We start from the raw sequence: 22,024 nt of genomic DNA, 5'->3' as shown, positions 1-22,024 counted from the left end.
AAAAGCACAGCTGCCCAGGGTTCATAAACTACTGGTCATCTGCTGTCCAGCTTGGGTTATGTAGGATAGCGCTGTTGAGCAAAAGCTGGCTGTAAAACCAATCAACCTGCCAAACATGAGCTAAGAATTGCTACACTCAGTGTAGGTTCACTGACAGGATGAGGCTTGGAATTCAATGACATGATGATAAGGAGGTGGCTGGACATACTATGTATCCAGGAGACAAGGTAGAAGGGCAGTAGTGCAAATCCACTTTCCTTGGGATCCAGAGTCTACTACTTGTAAGGAGGACAGGCTAGAAATGGTGTTTGAAACGTGGTGATTGAATGTCTTCAGATGACAGTGAGGGATGTCATCAGAAACAGTGACAGACTCATGGCAATCAGACACCAGTGTAATGATAGAGCAGTATTCATAATGTCAACCTATACCCCACCATACCTCTCAACCTGGAAACATCAAAAATCTGGACAAAGGCCCATGAAAAACAGAGCAAATCTGTATGCTGATTAACATAAAATTTGTATACATAATTATGTAACCCCACCCACTACAATGGAATTGTGGGATACCAGCTTTCAAATGCAAACTGAAGAACAGACAACCAAAATATGGCCAAAGAGTCCCCTGCAGCCATTCCAATGTCCCATTACCTGGTTATTTTACCCCATTTACCATAAACACTAATGTGCATACTGCTTTACTTCTACAATGATTATTTATAGGTTCATAGGTAGATACTAGGCTATTGGCCCTAGGGCCTATATAAGCCTAGCCAAATGGTACCCTGGCTTTTGCCAATAATTTAAAGAAGTCTACTAAGGAAAAAAAAGAATAGCAATGTTAAAAGACTTACTAAGAAATGTTGGATACAGACACACATAAGTGACAACTTCAACTTTTTATTCATTATTTGTTTAATTTTAATTTTGTTAATCTCAATGAACAAAAACCTCTTTTACAGGGCAGAAACAAACTAGAAAACTTAACAATGCTATGGTTAATTTATTAGAGCTGCCAGCTAACCTAAGCAATATGTTTAGATTTTATTTTACATTTTATAGCACAATGCACTAACACTAATAGACATCTGCTAAACAAAGCAATACTGTCTCACAATGAAAATAGACTTAGCATTAAAACTCCTCTACCCTTGAAACTCACATTCATTGAAACAGCACTGAAACCCACACCACGTACAAAGAAAATGCATCTGGCCAGTGGTGGATAAAGATTACCTTTGGGCTGTTTTCAAATCATAGGCTCCTTGCACACGAAACAAGAAACATACATGTGTCCTTTGATACATCTTCCAGACTTTATTAAATTATATTCCTTGTATAATACAGCACACTTGTTAGACTTGGAGTGCATTTTAAATGTATTGTTTGACTATTTTGAATATATATATATATAAAAAACTTCATGTAAATAGAATGACAGTAGTGTAAGCCATGGACATCTTGCACAGCTTCTCGAACTTATTTTCAATTTCAGTTTTTTGCTTGACTAACTCTGATTTGTGTTATCAGACCAACTCAATAGTTGTAAATGCACAACAAAATAAACTAGGCAAACTGCATGTTTTAAGACTTCCAGTTTTTAGTCCAAGTACTGACAGACCCTCTCCTACATTCATCCGGAAGCATCAAAACTATCATTGTAATCCAGGTGCTATTAACTGGCCACTCTTGCTTCTCCACTGTCTGCAGTGGAAAAATATGTGTTTTATCTTGAATGCTGGAAAATGTACTGTACTTGTTTAAAAATATTTTTCTTATAATGCAGCACACAATATAATAATTCTGATTTTTCTGTTCCTGAATTTGGGTTAATATTTTTTGCTCTTTCCACTGAGGCACAAATGCCCTTGTGCATGACATTTTCTCACTTCTGTTGTATCTGTAGCTACACCCTTGACTTGTTACACCTACCTCCCCTTTAAAAGCACAACAACACAGTACAATATCAGCAATGCATCTACAGACTGTGGGAGTAGAACCCACAGCCTTCTGCCTCAAAGGCAAGTATTTAACCTGTTATGCTATTAACAATGCAAACAGACTCAGCATAAGCAACACTAAACTTCTCTTCCCCTGAAGCTCTCTGCTCCTTGTAAAATCCACTCGACACTCAATTGTATCTCTGAACTTTGCAGCACAAGAAATCTGGAAAAAGCCAACATTTATTGAGGGGGGCAAAAGCCCAAAAAACAGACACACATTTTAAACATTGTTTATATAATTTTGGAAAGTTGCTAGAATAAAATGTGTTACCACCATGCATTTCACTGCCAAGTCTTGAACCCAGGACCCTGTGCACTACAGTCAGAACAACATACCACTATGCCAAATCAGCAGTTTCCTGAAAGATAGGAAGACTGAAACTTAAATGGCTTTCATTTAGTGAATTCAATTCTCACTTCTCATCATAGTTCTCAACCTCCTAGCACAAAAAAACTGGATAAAGACAATAATGGGGGAATACAGCCCCAAAAATAGGGACAAATTTCAAATACTGATCTTATAAACTTAGAAAATTGCTAGAATAAAATGTTTTGTGTTACCATGTATTTTCTGAAGAATATGAAGTCTGAAATTCAAATGCTTTCATTATTTAGTGAATTCAGTCCATCACTGATTTGCCAGAGAAATCCACAGATTTTATGAGGAACAGAACAAAAATATGAGGCACAAATCTGGAAAGTTTTCACAAGTCGTGGTGGGTAGGGAATTTAGGCTCTTGTTACCTGTACCCAAGGTACAGGGTTTGAGCCTGTGTAGCTCTAGCCACCAGGTATATTCACCTGGGGCATTACACACACACACACACACACACACACACACACACACACACACACACACACACACACACACACACACACACACACCTCAGCAGTGAACAGCTTCACCTCTAAACTAAAATCGAACAGCTTTGCCTCCTTCTCAGCAGCATACCATCAGTGCAGCATAATAAATACCTCCGCAGTCCAAGCTTGTTCTGTCCATTCCTGCTAACAGCCTCACAGCTTGTTTCATTCCCAGAACCACCGTTAACAGCTAATTGTTCCATTCCTGCTTGCAGCTATGTTCAACAGCCTCGCGGCTTGGCTGGAGCAGGCAGATAATTCCTGCTTGCAGCTATGCTCAACAGCCTTGCAGCTTGGCTGGAACAGCCAGAAATGCACGCATGTTATGTCGTTGAGCCCTTGAGCTCAATTCTGACAAGCTGGCAGACTGTTTCATGGAGCTGATGTCATCACGCACGTGTAGATGTCAGCTCAAAAAGTGAAAAAAAATTAAAAATAAAAAAAGCCAGGAAATTCGAAATTAAGGGGTGCCACTCGAGAATCATGGCACACCATTATTTGGACCTCAAAACTGGTAAAAACCGAGAAATTCAGTTGTGAGGTATGTGCCCCACAGCAAGGTTGTGATAGTAATGAAAAGAGTACAGCAGTTGCAGGACCTACTAGATAAAGCAGGACAACAGGAACTGATGTTGATAATGGGTGACCTGAATGCACATAGGATGGACAGAACAGGATATGAGGACTGCCTGGGTCCACATGGGTAGGGCAACAGGAATAAAGAAGGAGAGACTATTCTAGATTTCTGTCTGGCAAATGGCCTGATGTTAGCTAACACATGGTTCAGAAAGACAGTCACAAGATCACATACAAAAATGGCCAACATGGAACTCAGGTAGAATTCCTCCTAGTAAGGAAAGGTCACTGGGGTAAAATCAGTGATTGCAAGTCATCCCCTGTGATACTGTCAGCTCACAGCATAAACTACTGGTTGCCACAATAATTTGCAAGCAATGGTCAGAGCAGGCTCTAAGGGCAACAGAAATCAGGCTGAAGACCTGGAAGTTGAATGGAGAGAAAGCACAACAGTTCAAGGAATTACTCAGGGCTCTAGCATCTCAAGAAGAACAGGAAAGAGGTGAAGATGAAAAAGAATGCCTCAAAGCAGCATGTGTAAGGGCTACAGAAGAGATATGCAGTTGAGCCAGGTGTGGAAATAAGATAAAGAAAGCTGGTAGTGGAATACAAAAGTTCAAGAAGTCATCAAAAGAAAGAAGGAGTGCAGGAAAAAGTGGGAGATAGAAAAAAAAAACAGACCAGGCTAGGAAGGAATATTGGTTGGCTGACAAAGAAGCTAAGAAAGGAGTTGCAGTACCAAAGAACAAGGCGGCAGAGGCAAGCACTAATGTCTGGAAACTGACTTGGTGGATGGAGCCAAAAAAATTTATCGGGTTGCAAGGCAAAGACAGAAAGATAAAGAAGACAAACAGACACACTTCATAAGGGATGCCAGCAACAACCTGCTCACTAGGCCACAGGACATCAAGGACAGATGGAAGGAGTACCCACATCAGCTTCTGAATGAAGAAAACCCCACAGAAGCTGTACTGCCCCAGACTGAGATAAGAGGAGGAGCCCACCCTAGAAGAAGTAAAAAAAGCAATAAGGAAAATTAAGTCAGGGAAAGCAGCAGGATCAGATGTGGTCACAGCAGGTATGATCAAGCTGTTGGGAGAGATGGGGAAAAATGGCTCCTGAGGGTACTCATAGCAGTGTGGTGAGTAACACATATCCCAGATGATTGGAGAATAAGCTTCCTAGTGCCAGTGTTCAAGAACAAAGAGGACATTCACAACTGTGGGCAGTATAGAGGTATCAAACTCATATCACACTGCATGAAAGTTCTGGAAAGGGTGACTGATAAATGAAAACACCAAGTAGTAGAATGTAAAATGGCAAATGAACAGTTCGGATTCAAATCAGGATGCAGCACAACCGACCCAATGTTTGCAGTGAGATAGGCACTTGACATGAAGCTAGAAATGAGGAAAGAGTCCGACTGGGCATTCCTAGATTTGGAGAAAGCACATGAGAAGGTTCTAAGAAATCTGATCTGGGCAGTCCTGCAGTGGTTTGAAGTCCCAGAAACACTGGTAGAATTATTGCAAGCTATGTACAAGGTCTCAGTGACTCAAGTACAGACAGCGTTTGGTTTTTACATAGGGGTTCCCAGGGGGAGTGGATGTGCATCAGGGTTCATCTCTGAGCCCATTACTGTTCATACTAGTGATGGACTACATTAGCAAGCAGGCCAGAGGGGACAGGCCAACAAAGTTGCTGTATGCAGACGATGTGGCATTACAGGCATAATCTGAGCCAGAACTTCAGTAAAGAGTAGGGGAATGGAATGCAAAACAGAAGGCACATGGGATAAAACTGAGTACAGATAAGCCAGTTGTAATAGCAGCAAATGGGGAAATCAGAGGAAGCTAAAAATTGAGAAAGAAGGGAAAATAGTGAAACAGGTTAACAACTTCAGGTATCTGGAAGGGGTGGTTGAGGAGAAGGGAAGTCTGAATAAGGAGTTCAAGGGTAGAATCAGAGTGGCAGGACGTCCGAATGAGGAGTTCAAGGGTAGAATCAGAGGGGCTGCAGCCAACTGGCACAGTGTGATAAGTGTAGTGTATGACAGAAGAATGCCAAAGAAGCTAAAAGGTAAGGTGTACAGAACAGTGGTGCAACCAGTATTACTGTATGGTACAGAAACCTGGGCAGTAAAGGCAGAGCAGATGAAACTAGAGGTGATGGAGATGAAGTGCCTGAGATGGGTGGTACAATGCACACTGTGGGACAGATGAAAAAAATGAGGAAATTAGAGGTGAAGCCAAAGAAGCTCCTATTACAGAAAAGGTCAAAGAGAACAGATTATAGTGGTTAGGGCACATGTGCAGGAAAGCAGAAGACCATCTGGTGAAGATGATTTGGGACAGACAAGAAGAAAGCCATAGAAATGAGGGCATCCAGAATAAAAGGTGGATGGATTGTGTGAAAGAAGACCTGCGGCACTCAGGTATGAGTGTTGAAGAAGGTAGGAGAGATGGCATTGAACAAGGAGAGATGGCAAAAAGTGACAAAACACTCCGATCCCATGTAGAAAATGGGAAAAAGGGGGTCGATGAGGATAATGATGATGTTCTTACTACAAATTGTTTTACAAAGTATCACGGTAATGTGCGATAATTATGTGAATATTAGTTAAAATGTGTTTAGGCAATTATAACAACTTTTTAAATGTAAACAGTTACGATTACAATCGAAGTTTGAAGGAAATAAAATATAAACAAGGTGAATACATTAATCTATTTTACAAGAACAATGTCAAATAGGTTAAACTAACAATGCAGAAAAAAATTATAGTAACAAAAGGTTACAGTAGCACAGTCTTAATTACAGTTAAGAAATCTCTAGTTCAGGACTAGTTAGACATAAATTTCATGAAAACACCAAACCCATGAAAAACCTAAGAAGTTTGTTTTGTTGTTCACAAAAGCTGGAAGCAGTTACGTAACTTTCAGATTCAAGCACCACATCAACCATAGCCTTAACCCTGCCATAGCTTTCAGCATTCTAAGTGAAAGCCATAACGTCTTAGAAAACTAATCCAACAAGCACAGATAATATATCTGAATGTGTTTCAAATTCAACAGCCATCAGATAGTCTTACTGTCACTATTGGAAAACAGTCTGCTTAAGAGTTTGTCATCAGATGTAACTAAGGAAGAAAGCCCTCGAATAAACAAATGGACCAAATGGCCACTGCCAGCAAGCAGCATGTAAAGAAAAGTCAAAAGAGCAGATAATTACTCAAAAAAAGAGGCCCAAATCAATGAAACAATCTAGCAACTCAATTTTCAACCTGAATTACATAGAAACAGTGCAGGCAACTGGTCTATAGTTAGTTCTCAGCCAATATAAAATAAAGAAAAGACAACAAGCTATAAAGGGTAACTCCATAACAAATATGGAAATGCAGAGAACAAATAATAAAGTAAATGCCTGTGCAGAATGTGGCCACTGGCAGCTATCTGGCCCATTCCTGATTTTATTAACCCAGATGATTTTTTTTTTCCATTTCTATTTACATGAGGCTTAATTAAGTCCTCCCCCCAACAAAAACACACACACATACCCTGCTCCGTGCAGAAATCTTGCATCAGAAATTTAACAAAAATACTGAATATTATAATACACTAATAGCATAAACATTTCTTTTAGAATGAAAAACTGTGCATTCTATTTCCTCAAGATTCAGAACTACAGACTATATTTTAACAGTTATTTTTTTACAGTTAGGATGTTTTGGTGATGTTGTCACATATGTGTGTGGAACTAAAATGTAGGAATTTCTTTGCAAGATTTGGTTAGCACTTAAAAGTAGCTAACATGTTCTATGTCAGGAAAATGTAGAAGGTAAGTGAACTTTGTAGCATCAGCATTCTCTCTTATCATATTCCAGTCTGAAAACTGGTAGTAGGTATTCAGCTCAGCTAAATAAAAAAGTACAAGAAAGGCTTGAGAAAAGGTGTACAAGGTAAGAAGGGTAATTATTTCAATGTCCATGTTTTCATGGAAACCAGCTGGTATGGCATTGGCCTAGTTTTTGAATGTCTTGCATGTAGTGTCCTTCAAAGAGAAGGCCTTGGAAGACTGACTCCCTTCTGTAAAATACTTTAATAACTGAATATCTACCATTCATTTACATTATTGTTTATAAACAAGATTCATCCACTTTTGAAAACTATTACTGTTTTATTTGGAGTGTGTGTGTGTGTGTGGGGGGGGGGATACAAGAGGGATACACTTTGCTGTGTCACTGTTACCATCACCACAGACATATTTAGCCAGACCAATAAGGGACAGAGACTTCTTATTCTGGATGGCAGCAGATATCTTACAGTGGAAGCATCTAAAGTAGGGTATAAAGAGGGGGTCATTTCAGAGAATAAGCAATTTCACTGCATATTATTCACTTGATTTCTGCAAAATTGCTCTTTTAAGAAGTGTGTTTGTGCTATTCTGCAACACTTAGGGCAGTACTTACAATTCAGTTTTACTGCTCTTTTAGGAGCAAGCACTGGTAAATAAAATTCAAATAAAAAGATCTTATGCCCGTGGCATACAGAGATTGCTATGGCCCAGGTGATATGAGTCACATATTGGCTTGCAAGCTTAACAACACAGAAAGGGAGAATAAATATGCTTATTCTGGTGGAAGGTACTCAACTTCCGTCTGTAATTACACAGTTCCTCTCAGTTATTTATTATAGTATAGTGAGAGGTCTCACCAGCGAGTTTGGTAGCAACACTGAAACAGAGATTAGTGTTGTTATCAAACACCTTTAAAATAGCTCCTGAATGTATTGCTGTTGAGTGGCAAAATGTAAAATGTGACAAAATGGATCTAAAGCATTTAATTCATTTTCAGTACAAAACCTCTGTCATACACACTTGTTAATGTATTTTAATCAACAGTTAATTTTCTTTTATTCCATAACATGACAATCCAGTGTGTTAACAACTTGCTTGTTCATTTCATGCTGCTGCTGCAATTCCAGTGGCAGAAACTGTGCTAGTTCAGTTACCAGCTGAGTATTGCCATACTTTTTACTTGCTGATGTTTCTGTGCGTAGAAAATGTTAAGGCTATTCCTTGTTGACTTGCAGTGGTGCAAACAGAAATGTGGGAATGGAGTTCAGTTTATGCATTGACATTTAATTTTTATTTATTTGAAATGGAGACACTAAAAATTTTAAGAAAAAAAAACACATTAATTTTAAACTTTAGTAGGGTATCCTATTATAAGTGTGAAACTTAAATATCTGAAGACCATAACCTGAAACAAAATCTCTGAAAACCACAAAAGACTGGCTCTTTAGTGATTGAAATTCCAAATCCTAAACTAATAGCAAACACACACATTAAGCCAAATACAAAACATACATTTAAATACATCAAATGGAAATAAATAAAACATGGTTTTTGCATGGAGGTAGGCTCTCTGCAATCTATTTGAGGGCAGTATTTCTCATGCTCCCTTAAATATATTAAATGTTTAGGGTGCAAATTTCTGTCCTCTTACATAGAGATATTAGTATAAATGCATAACAAGACTCATTGTTTCCTCAGGTATGAGAAACATCAATTGTCCAGATTTCCGCAGAATATCCAGATTTTTGCCTCATATTTTATATTTGTTCCTCACATAATTTGTGGTTTTCTGGCAAACCATGAGGATAGAAGTCACTCATGCATGCCAACACCAGAAGCATAGTTGATCCAATCAGCACACTTTCATTATAGTGATTGACTTATTACAGATGGATCAATGAGCCCAGCTCTTTCACTGAAAGCAAAAAATAAATAAATAAATAAATAAATAAATAAATAAACACAAAACACTTTACTGTAATAAGCTTTACAATTAGATCCCCATACCCCCAGCTCTTCTGTTGATCAGCAAAAAAAAAAAAAAAACTTTATTATAATAAGTCAATTACTACATAGTATCAGTTGGATTATTACCTGCCCCCACATCTTCTACTGAAGAGCAAAAAAAAAAAAAAAAAAAAAAAAACTCCAGAAAAAGCACTTCACCATAATACATTGATTGCTACATTGTAGCAATCAGCTTATTTCAGTTGAATCCATCCGCTCTTTCTTCCACTGAAAAGCAAAAGCAAAAACAAAACAAAAAAACAAACAAAAATAACCCCTCCAAGATGTTCCTCATACACCAACCAGGTGGCTAGATGCATGACGCACTCCCACCCCCACCCAGCCATTCAGGTCCTGTTTCTGTTCCCTGCCCCTCCTTCTGCACATTGTATTAAAAATAATTTCTTTTAAACTATAACAAACTGCTTGCTACAAATGTAGCAAACAGTTTGCTACAGTTTATACCCTCCCTGCACAGAGTGCTACAGTGCTCACGTTTTAGTTAAAAAAAGAGATGTTCTCTCTCTTTTTTTTTTTACTTTTAAACTGTAGCAAACTGCTTGCTACAGTTTAGACCACACAAAAAGCTCTACAGTGCCCAGGTTTAACCACAAATGCAGCAGATCAGCTGATCATGTCCCCAACTATTTGTACAAGGGGCAGATCAACTTTCTAAGTTTATAAGAGCAATATTTAAAATCGCTCCCTATTTTTGGCCTTTGACCCCCCAAAGTATTTTAGACTTTTGTTCAGATTTCTTGCACTAAGAGTTTGAGAGCTATGCTTGGATTTACAGTTTGCTTGCTTCTTCTTTCGGCTGTTCTGTTAGGGGTCACCACAGCAGATCAACTGTTTCCATTTCTTCCTGTCTTGGATTTACAGTATATATGTTAAAGTTCTATATAATAAACAGCATACAAGAATAATCCAGAAGAAGGAAACTTTAAAGAGTAACGCTCAAAGCATACAAGAGCTTTTGCACCAACATAGGTACTTTTTAATATATTTAAAACACTTGAAAAAGATGAAATCTTTAAATAACATCAGTGACAAACACATGACCAAGACAGTCCAACCAAAAACATTTCAGTGTTTCAGCATTCATTCAATTCTGGATCAATTATTTTGTTTAATCTAGTGATCCAAATATGTTCAACAATTTCAGTAGATATTCTAACTCATTGCCGGCCTTAGGCATAGGCCAACTAGGTGGCCACCTAGGGCGCCGCTCTAGCAGGGGAACTTTTCCAGTATTCTGGATGGTGTAGGTAAACCAGGATGGGGGTACCAAGTGGTGTGGGAGGGCACTGTGGAGCACTTTTGACTAGGGCACCAGTTGACCAAAGGCCGTTCCTGTTCTAACTTCACCAGCTCTAAAAGTGTGCATGAGTGCGCACGTGCATATGTGTGAGTGTGTGTGTGTGTGTGTGTGTGTGTGTGTGTGTGTGTGTGTGTGTGTGTGTGCGTGTGTATGCACGCCCGTCCGCGCATGTGTTCACACACAAATGTGTATGTGTTTGTATGCATGCACATATGTTGGCTTTCAAGATCTCTACTGAACATTTTATCAGAACCAGTATTCCTCATACAAAAGTTACTTTCTAGATGTGGCTAATGTCTTGTGAAAAATAAAAAATGAGTCATACAACAAAGCTATTCTGGATGTTATACACATGACCAGTAATTCTGTTTTGATAGACTAAATGTGGAACCAATGGAATCTAATGAAATGCATTTTCCAGTACTGAGCGGCCAAGGCATTTATTACACACAGCTCATATTAATTAAGAAATCAAGTAGTCATGCAATGCAATTGTACAAAACAGAATTGCAGGAATGCAACTCAAGCCCTGCATTGTTTCATTTTATTATAGGTGCAGACTGCCTTAAAGGCTATTTTATTACAGCAAGAGTAGTGAACTATAAAATACAGTGCAGGTCTTAAACATTATTCTAGGACATGACATTATAAGTGAATGAAATATTAGTTAATACCACAAGTCAAAAGCCATTAATTAAAATTAATGACAAATTTCTTATGCTTGATAAAAATACACCATCAATTTACTGTGTGATACACATACTAATGAGCTAAGTGCTTTAGTGGTACTGATATTTGTGCTGTCTCTGTACCATTCTAGCTTCCCTATTGTCTTTCATTAAGCATATCTTATTTAACACTCTGCAGATGTTCAGTAATTATTCTGTTTATGCTGCCGATTCTTACTGTCATTGTTAACCAATCATCTAAGTAGTCCTGCTTTGAAGTTTAAACCACTGTTGTTTCTATGCCCTTGTATTATGCATGTTAGCAGTTTTCATATGGGATAATGTTTCTTAACATTTATCCTTATTCTGATCATTTAATTAGTAGATTTCTTATTTATGTTTGCTTTCACTATCTAGTGTAACCATTTACTTATACTTCAGCTTGTTATATTTTGAATAGCATTAAGTAAACACAGCACTTAAACAGTGTTCAAATGTTACTTGACCATTGAAAATCTATGTTATCATCAAAGAACAAATAAAGTCTACCAATGCCACATTTGAGGTATGTTTGGCCTCCCAGGCCAAGGACAACCACAAAGCATTCTTTAGCTATGTCCACAACCTCAAAGGCAATGCACAGCTGTGTGCAGAGGTCAAGTGTAAGTGGAACCACCTATAGTGAGCCAGAAGATATAGCAAACCTTCTGGCTGATAAATTCCACTCCAAATTTACCCCTCTCTCCCCCTCAACCTTCCCTCAGGAAATATCATCAAATATAACTTCCCCTACTATCACTAGGGAACAGATCATTAATGCTCACTCTAAGACCAAGAACACTGCATCAATGGACCCAGACAATATCCCGGGATGCCATCTAAGTAGCAGGAAACATGACCTATCAGGGCCTCTGGAATTACTATTTAACTGTAGCCTCCAAACAGGCTTCATCCCTCATGAATGGAGAAAGGCAACTGTCATCCCTCTACACAAAGGTGGGCTATCTACAGACCATGGAAATTACAGACCCATAAGTCTAACTAGTCTTATATGTAAAGCCATGGAAAGAATTATCATGGAGATGATTAACAGAGATATAGTAAACCTCCAGACACTGGACCCAGCCCAGTTTGGTTTCAAGGGCAGAACATGCCTACTCAACCTGGTGGACTTCTTTGAGAGGGTCAACAAAGCAATGAATAAGGGCAAAATTATTCACACTGCCTGCCTGGACCAGGCCAAGGCATTTGACACAGTACCCCACTTGAGCATTGTTGACAGACTCAAGTGGATATATACAAACCTGTATGTCAGCCAGTGGATAGCCAACTGACTCACAGACAGGACCTAGGAAGTTAAAATTGGAGAGTCCACCTCTAAAAAGAGGCCACTCACAAGTGGAGTCCTTCAGGGATCAGTCCTCGGAACTCTCCTTTTTGGCATTTACTTCTCAGAAGTCAAAGCCAATGTCAGTGGTCTCTGGCTGACTACATTTGCAGATGATTGCAAATTAGGAGCTGTTATTGAATCTCAGACTGACACAAATGTTCTCTAGGAAGGACTGACACAGACAAACACCTGGTGTCAGACCCATGGACTAAAACTAAATGCCAAGAAATGCATAATAGTATCTTTTGGGAAGCATCCACCCTGGTAACAACACACTCCTTAGAGTTAACCCAGTAGTCAGGGACTTAGGGACACACATAGATAGTAATCTAGACATTGACCATCACATGTCTACAGTGGTGAGGAAATCATTCTATGTTGCGCAACTTATAAACAAAGGTATGGCATCTGAGTCCAAGGAAGTCATTGTTCCAATATATTTGGTATTCATCAGACCTATCATTAAGTACAATGCCCCCTTTGGTATGTACCAAACCAGGCATATTTAACAACTGGAACATTCACAGAGGTTCCTCACTAAAAGAATACAGAGCATAAGTAAAATTTCCTATGCAGACTGCCTCAAGGTTCTATCCCTGTATTCTGTCTCCTACAAGCTTTTGAGAGGAGATCTATGCATGGCATACAGGGCATTGTCAGACCCCCACTCATATGGACCTCCTGCATATCCACAAAGCAAACAGCACCAGAATTACCCATTCTAAAGACTTAAACATTGCCTGTGATATAAAAAAGAGCTGCTGGAGAGATGTATTCCAGAGACTACCGTGTCTATGGAACACACTCCCCAGCTATGTGACGCAGAGTTCCTCTCTAACTCAATTCAAGTGCAACTTGGACAATTGGATGGGAAACCAGAAATTCATCCCTTTTTTGGCACCTATGTCTCTAACGGAGACAGGTAACCTGTAAATGGTTCATCTCCCAGGCCCATTCTTACACTTATCATGGGTATCAGAACTTGTCAGAGATTTGGATGCATGGCTAGATGTAAAAAGACCCTTGTAGATGTTAGCCTAGTAAACAACTATGAACAGCAGAGATGACATGCTTCCATTATGACTTGTTGAATTATAACTTAGCAAAGTTAGGAATTCAACCAAATAAAAGAAATTAAATGTAAGGATTTTTGCAGGGAAGAAGCTCCCTAGCTGAGGTGAGAGGAGACCAATGCATGACTGACAAAAGAAAGAGCCTGTTATTGAAACAGATGCTTGAGCCTGGTAGTCTTCCGCAGACCATAGCCAGCCTTAGGTATAGGCCAACTAGGTGGCTGCCTAGGGTGCCGCTCTATCAGGAGTACTTTTCCAGTAAACTGGGTGGTGTAAATAGAGAACCAGGTGGTGTGGGGGCTGCTGTGGAACCCTTTTGCCTAGGGCACCACTTGACCTAAGGCTGACCCTGCCCCAGACAAAAGTAATATGACATTACTGTGATTGACATCTGCTCTGTAAATGTCAGCCAGTCATCAAAGATGACACCAAGCTGTTGCACTTTTGGCATAAATGTAGACGTGCTGCTAATACAAAGAATGAAAAGAGAAACAGAAAAGCACAATAATTGTTCAAAGTGGTGAGCATAGCCAAGACCTTAGTCCTAGATATATTGAATTTAAGCTGATTGTTAGTGTGCCTAAGGTGAATGACCTCTAGATTATCTGCAACAGAACAGATGCTCAAAATAAACTTGATGGACAGAGAGGTAAAGCTGGGTGTCCTTTACATAACAAAGATATGAAAATGTGCTCCTTTCAGGGCTTCCAAGATGGCTGCACATTGAGTAACAGCTTAATTTCAGCTCTCCCAGTGGGAAAACAGAAACTCAGAAGAGAAAGCCAGTAAACTTGCATTTTTGGGTACATTTCAGTAACTAGCTAGTAAGTGCACTGCCCAGGTGCCAGCAAAAAATAAATTCAGAGAACCTGAAAGAAAATCAATCACAAAAGGTGAGGAAAAAACACTCGCTGGGAATAATTCTGCAGCTGTTCTGCAAAAAGCAGTGCAAGCTCTAGCTTTGGTACATGACATTAGGTCCAGTAACCAAGAGGAAAATTAAGTCAAATATACCCAGAGCTGATTATAATAAACAAAATACTGAAGGAGTATATCAACTCAAATAACAAAAAGCTGGAAAAAACAGAGGATGCTTTAAAAAGATATTCAGATGTGGTGAAAAAACTGCAAAAATCAGAGGATGAAGTGAAGAAAAGGCTGACTGAATATGAGACTGTTGAAAATTAGATGTTTAAAACAAATAATAGAATTAGAGGACAGAGAACATAGGGAAAACCTGAGATTTTCTGCTGTACCAGGGATGCTGGAAGAAACAGACTATATTAATTTCATGAAAGCACAAATTACTAAATAAACACTGGAAAAACACTGAGGCACAGTCCAAAATGTCATTTTTAACATAGTTAAACCTTTAATAGTCGCTATTCATCACAAAGACTTCATCTGATGAAGTCTTTATGATGGATAGTGACTATTAAAGGTTTAACTACATTAAAAATGACATTTTGGACTGTGCCTCAGTGCTTTTCCAGTATTTTTTAGTTATTTGGTTGGTGGATGCACTGGTGCTGGGAAGTGCTTGTTTTTTTTTTGTGTGTGTGAAAGCACAAATTAGCAACTGGGCTGATATTCCACAGCAGGAGTTGTTAATTGAAAGGGCACAATCATGTGTATGCTCGAAACCTGGCCATGAGAAAGTACCCTAGACCTTTAACAGTAAAGATGCAGTCCTACCAGCAGAAGGAGTTGATTCTGACAAAAATGTGGCAGAAGGATAAAGTACTAAAAGTGGGAGACAGTAGAGAGTTTGTGGAAAATGATTACTCACTGTACACCAGGCAGAACAGGAGTAAAGGTATTTCACTACAGGAGTAAATTTATTTCACTAATCAGGAAATGTTGAGAAGCAGGTGTGAAATTCAAGCTGCCATACCCAGTTATTTTCAGAATATTCTTTCCTGGAGGGACAAAATCATGTTGTGATGTACAGCATGCTAAGAAGGAAGTACAAGAGTTTGTCCAACAAAAAGTGAGTTATGAAACAGAATGAGATTTTGCTTCTTGTTCTTCTGGTAATAAACATCACAAAGAGAGTATGCCAGTGAAACCTTTTCCAATGTTTCAATTGAAAATGCTTGAGAGACAGAAAAAGGCACAAGAGTTGACTAAAATTGGGAGTATATTGGAAATGAAGCAGAGACTGGATTTGGGAGATGGAGATCAATAGGAATAAAACTAGCACTCAGAAACTGACAAATGTGGGTTCACAGAGCATTAATTATATTTGTAAAACATGACAGAACAAGAAAAACTGGAAATATTGGACTTTTTGACTTTGTTAAACTTGTAGGGGGCTCTAAAGTATATGCCTGACTTCATGCCATTAATGTTTGGAAGAACATTTAGAAGGGGGGAGATTAAGGAAAGAGTTAACTATAAGTAAAACAAAATTGTGTTCTTAATAACAGTGTTTTTATAATGCATGATATAAAGTAAAGTTTTATCAGTTATTTTTGAGTGTAGTGGGGATACTAAAGTAAATAGGTGCCCCTGTTTTTTCCTTCTTCTTTCTTTCTGCTTGTTCAGTTTTAAGAAATGTAGGCACTGCAATGTAAAAAAGAAGAACAGTCTGGTCAAAAGAGCAGGATACAAGAAAAAACAGATGTGATTTTTTTTCACTCTTGCATAGAGGGATCACTGGATTAAGGCCCTTGGCTTGATCTAGTAACAAATTTTAATAGAAAGCAAACAAATAAAAAGAACATTGTCTAGCAAATAACTGAGTGCTTTATGAAGCAAAGCAACTTGGGCAGTTGAATGTAGTGTTGCACATCTTCATGCTACAGAAACATGCAACCTTGTATTTGAGCTGTTTCTGAATTCCATAAAGTTACGTTGACATGTATACAAAGGTGTATAAATCCCAGTACCTTTACAAATTCATCCCCATATTTCCAGCATTTCTGCATACAATAGTTCTTTTTATGTTTTTTGTTAAATATGCATTTTATACTCCCAAATAACAGTGTGCACTGCAGAAGAAACATAGCACTAGTCTGTGATAATAAGCTCTATTCTAGGATACCCAATTTGGGGGGGGTGTATTAGGCAGTATGCAGGGGCTGTATTAAAGGTATTGCACTGCAGGAAGACTACGCTGTAATGTTTACTTCATTTTAATGTCTTCCAAATAGACAGTGCAAGTAATACTGTTTTGTGCAATGTGTATGAATGCACATGGGGTTAGAAGCAAATTTTACTGAGACATTCCGCCTTGCAATTTATAATTATGGGAAAGACAAGGAAGCTAGAAAAAGGACTGCGGTGATAATGCCCACAGACCACGGATTTTTAAATAAAAATCAAATTTCTCGTCAGTGTTCATGAAATGCTGATGTCCTTCATGGATGCATCTGCAGTCATAACAACTGGGTTGTCCTGTCGTCAGGCAGCCCTGCAGTCGGCCGGATTCCAAAGTCCGGGTCCGGCTTCGGCTGATGTCGCACTCCACCCGACGTCATCACTGCTGGTCTTCGGGTATAAAAGCATCAGCCGACGCCATTTTCCCCAGTCTTTCTTGCCGCGTGGCGCCCGAAGCAGAAGCTGTTCGCAAGTGCCAGTCGGTCGGATCCAGAGATTACTTCTACCGAATACTACTTCGAAGACTTCTAAAGCTAAGTACCCCGTTGGGGACTCTTTCTTGCCTCAGCCGATGTCAGAAAAAGTTAACAATTGTTTAACCTGTGGGAAACAAATACCTCATAAAGATTTCCACTCTTACTGTCTGCCTTGTTTAGGCCCAGCCCACGTAGCAGCCTGTTAGGCCTGTGCTTCTTTCAACCGACGAGCGCTTAGGCGTCGGTCGGAGTTTGCAGAACAGTTTTTCGGTTCTGATTTTGCGTACATTATGCCGTCGGATCCTCCGACTACCCAATCTACCAAAAAACGCAAAGATAAAGACCGACACTCGCGGTCCGCGGTTTCGGCGAAACCATGCTTAAGCAAACCGCGAGTGTCTCGGTTTCGGCGGAACCGAGAAAACTGATCAAAGTACAGCTGAACCTATTCCTACAACTGAGGCCCCTGCTACAACTCTTGAATCGACCTCAGAAATTTCACCCACTACGGTGGTTGACTTATCAGACACCATCCCCTTGGATGTCTCTACCCCAGCACGTGGTGCTGCTAGGCCTCCAGCAGCCATGTCCATTAAGGCCTTTGCCAGGGCTAAAGCAGCCAAGACTACTAAAACAGTGCCTGTTAAACCCCCACATCCAGGCCCTCTTCTAGTTCTCAAATGCTTACTTTGGCAGAAGATTTAATTTCTTTAATTAGAGGATCTCAATCTCACCCAGACAGGGCCTCTCAGCCCCCAGAGAAGAGACCTAGGGCAGAGCCCCCTGAGCCAGTGTCTTCTGATGATTCTGCGGATGAATCAGACATAACTGACCAGCCAGAGGCTCCCTTCTCCAATTTTGAAGATTCTGATGCTGAAGAATCCATTCCAGCTGCTTCCCCACCAGAAGAATTCTCCTTTGGGAAACCTTGCATGCCATGCGAGAACAGTTCCAATGGCAGCAACAGGATTTTTCAGACTCCAGAAAAAGACTTAGGACCTTCCTGCACCTCCCACAACACAGGCCCTTAGCTATACCTCCTGTTCTCTCTGTGGTGGATGATGCTTTCAATGATGTTTGCTCCGCTCCAGATTCTTTACCCCCAGCCCCTGCCAAACCAGACAGATTTTACAGGGTGCCAGATACTCATCACTACCTTTACAAGGCCCCACTTGCAGACCCAGAAACTATATCCCAGGGTCCCAAGGCAGTAGCCGCGACCACAGCTAAAAACCCTATTCCTTCTGAAAGGGAAGCAAGGTCATTAGACAGATGGGGTAAAAAGGTCTACACTTCAGCTACTGTCTCAGCTAGAGCTTTAAACTGTCAGTTTCACATGATACAATACCAAGAGTTTATGCTTGATCAGTTAACTAAAAAACTAACCACTGATGAATCTCTTGATAAGAAATATGTATTAGAGATGGTAAATAACATACAACAGGTTAGCAACCATTCCTTAAAATGTGGCTATGATGCACTGGAGGCTTCATTTAGATCAGCCATGACAGGCACAGTGATAAGAAGGCATGCATGGCTAAAGGAACAAGCTTTACCGGATCATGTTAAAGCTAAGTTGCTAGATGCTCCTATGGACAAGACAAGTTTGTTTGGTACACCTGCCCAGCAGGTTATGAAGAAAATGGAAGAAAAGGCAAAATCTGTTCAAACTGTTAAAGATTTCTTGCAGGTTCAACCCCAAGGTTTAGCAGGAACTGGCCTGCCAAAAATTGGTCCTTTCCTGACTCCACAAAATTTCAAAGGGGCAGGAATAGACGTTCCAGAGGCAGAAACCAATCCAGAGGAGGTGCCTACAGAGGGCGACAGTGGCAAGGTAACAACAGAGGCACAGACACAGCCACTGCCACTACATCAGCACAACCACAGTGACTTAACCTAAATCCGCCTACCAGGAACAAATAGCAGCTCCTCTAGGCGGAAAGTTAACCTTATTTTCAAAGAACTGGCACTACATAACAAAAGACAAGTGGATTTTACAAACCATAGATCAAGGTTACGGTTTCACTTCCACACTTTACCAGTCAAAGAGGAATGCCAAATCTACCTCCAAATCAAAAACAGAGGCTCTCGCCAGATAATGGAGTTAGCAAACATGAGAGCTGTGGAAAGAGTGCCAACAGCAGAGCAAGGAAAGGGTTCTATTCCAGACTATTCCTAGTTCCAAGAAAGGAAAAAAGTTGGAGACCAATTCTCGACCTGTCCACCTTAAATACATACATCATTGTCCCAAAATTCAAAATGCTGACCCTACAGCAACTTCTTCCCATGCTGGGCAAGGAGTCTTGGCTGGTAACTCTAGATCTCAAGGAGGCATACCTGCACGTCCCCATTCGACCAATCTGCAGAAGATACCTCAGATTTCTTGCAGGATCAGAGCACTATCAATTCTCAGCATTGCCCTTTGGCTTATCTACTGCGCCCAGAGTATTCACAAAATGCCTGGCATCAGTAATCGCCCATTGCAGACTACAGGGAATTCAAATTTACCCATACCTGGACGACTGCCTGCTACAAGGGGACAACAAAAGCAAGCTGACAACAGATTTACAAAGGGTCATTTACTTGCTACAAGCACTGGGATACACAGTCAATTTTAAAAAGTCAAGGCTGATACCATCCCAAACAAGGACATTCTTGGGCGCGGAATTGGACACAGTAAAACAAATGGCATTCCTGACTACAGAAAAACAAAAAGAACTTCCTCTTTACTTCTTGGCACTAACAAAACTGAACAAGTTAACAGCAAGAAAAGTTCTGCAGGCCTTGGGCTTCATGGCATCATGCATAATCTTGGTTCCATTTGCCAGACTACATATGAGGAAACTACAGTGGTACCTAAAGAATTTATGGTCCCAACACAGACACAGTCTAGAAACAGAAATCCCACTAATTCCATGCTTAAAACAGGAGTTCCTATGGTGGGCTCAGGCATGCCAGTCAAACCCAGGCCTACCCTTTCGCAGATGTCAAGCAAGCCAGACCATCACAACAGACGCTTCAGACCTAGGATGGGGGCCCACATGCTGGACAAATGCGTGCAAGGATTGTGGACACAGGATCAACTTCACCTGCACATCAATCTAAAAGAAATGCTGGCAGTAAAACTGGCAATCCAAAAGTTCAAACCATTTCCCAAAGAGGGCCAGTTGATGATAAGGACAGACAACACCACAGTCATGTGGTACATCAACAAACAGGGAGGCACTCATTCATACCCCCTATGCAGAATGACCTTGGAGCTGTGGACCCTGGCACTCAGCTACAACATCCAGTTACAGGCAATATTTGTACCGGGGAAAGACAATACTCTAGCAGACATATTAAGCAGAACCACTTCGGATGCCCACGAATGGAAGCTGCACCTGGACATCTTCAAGACCATCTCAAAAAAATGGGGAATGCCACAGATAGACCTATTCGCATCACCTCTCAATCACCAGCTCAAAAAATTCTGCACAAGGACATTCCACCCACTAGCATGGAAAGTGGACTCGCTCTCCTTCAACTGGAAAGGCCTAACAGCATATGCATTCCCACCTCTTCCTTTGATACACAAGGTACTACTAAAAATCAAGGAAGAACGTCCAAGGATAATCCTGATAGCTCCAAACTGGCCAAGACAACACTGGTACCCACTACTGAGGAGCATGTCTCGGAACAATATGTGGCCAATACCCCTGATGCCTTTGATGTTAACTCAGAACAACTACAACACCATACATCCAAACCTAAAAACGTTGCAACTGACTGCATGGAACATCACATAGCAGCAGCTAATCCAGAACTTTCCCAAAGAGTTAAAGACATTATTCTTGAAACACGCAGACCTTCAACAAGAAGGAACTATGCTGGAAAATGGAAAAGGTTTGTCATTTGGAATACGGAAAGAGGAAAAGATGTTTCAAACATAGATATGCCTAACATTCTGGAGTATCTGGCCGAACTTCTTCATTCAGGCCTGTCCTACTCCTCCATCAAGATACATGCATCAGCTATTTCAGCAGAATACAGCTTTGATCCACCTGTTTTTTCGCACCCTTTGCTCAGGCAGTTCCTCAGAGGAATCAAGAATGTAAAACCTCCAAGGAAACCACCATTACCAGCTTGGGATTTAAACTTTGTGCTAGAAAAGTTGACACTATCACCCTTTGAACCAGCAGCAACAGCAGACCTACAACACCTGTCATGGAAAACTGCTTTCCTACTGGCAATTACTTCAGCAAGGAGGGTTTCAGAACTACAGGCCTTAATGGCAGTGCAACCCTTCCTAATCTTCCACCAAGATAGAGTGTCCATGAGGACTAATCCTACATTTATGCCCAAGGTGGTATCCAGAGTGTCTTTAAACCAGGCAATCCACCTACCTACCTTCTTTCCCAACCCACAAAACAGAGGGAAAGAATACTGCATACCTTGGATGTACATAGACAGCTACGCTACTACTTGGACAGAACAAAAATAGCAGAAAGACTGACCAACTTTTGTAGCCTATGCAACAGGAAGGGAAGGAAAAGCTATTTCAAACAGACAATCTCCAAATGGATAGGAAATTGCATACGATACTGTTACTCCTTCCATGGAAAACCAATTCCACAGAACATAAGACCTCATTCTACAAGGGCAACAGCCACTACCACAGCCTTCTTACGAGGAGTGGCAACCAAAGACA

Source organism: Protopterus annectens, chromosome 13.part0 (assembly GCF_019279795.1).
Source record: "Protopterus annectens isolate FY-2018-M chromosome 13.part0, PAN1.0, whole genome shotgun sequence".
Lineage (NCBI taxonomy): Eukaryota > Metazoa > Chordata > Ceratodontiformes > Protopteridae > Protopterus > Protopterus annectens.
The sequence above is the reverse complement of the archived record's forward strand: the minus strand, read 5'-3'. Positions refer to the sequence as shown.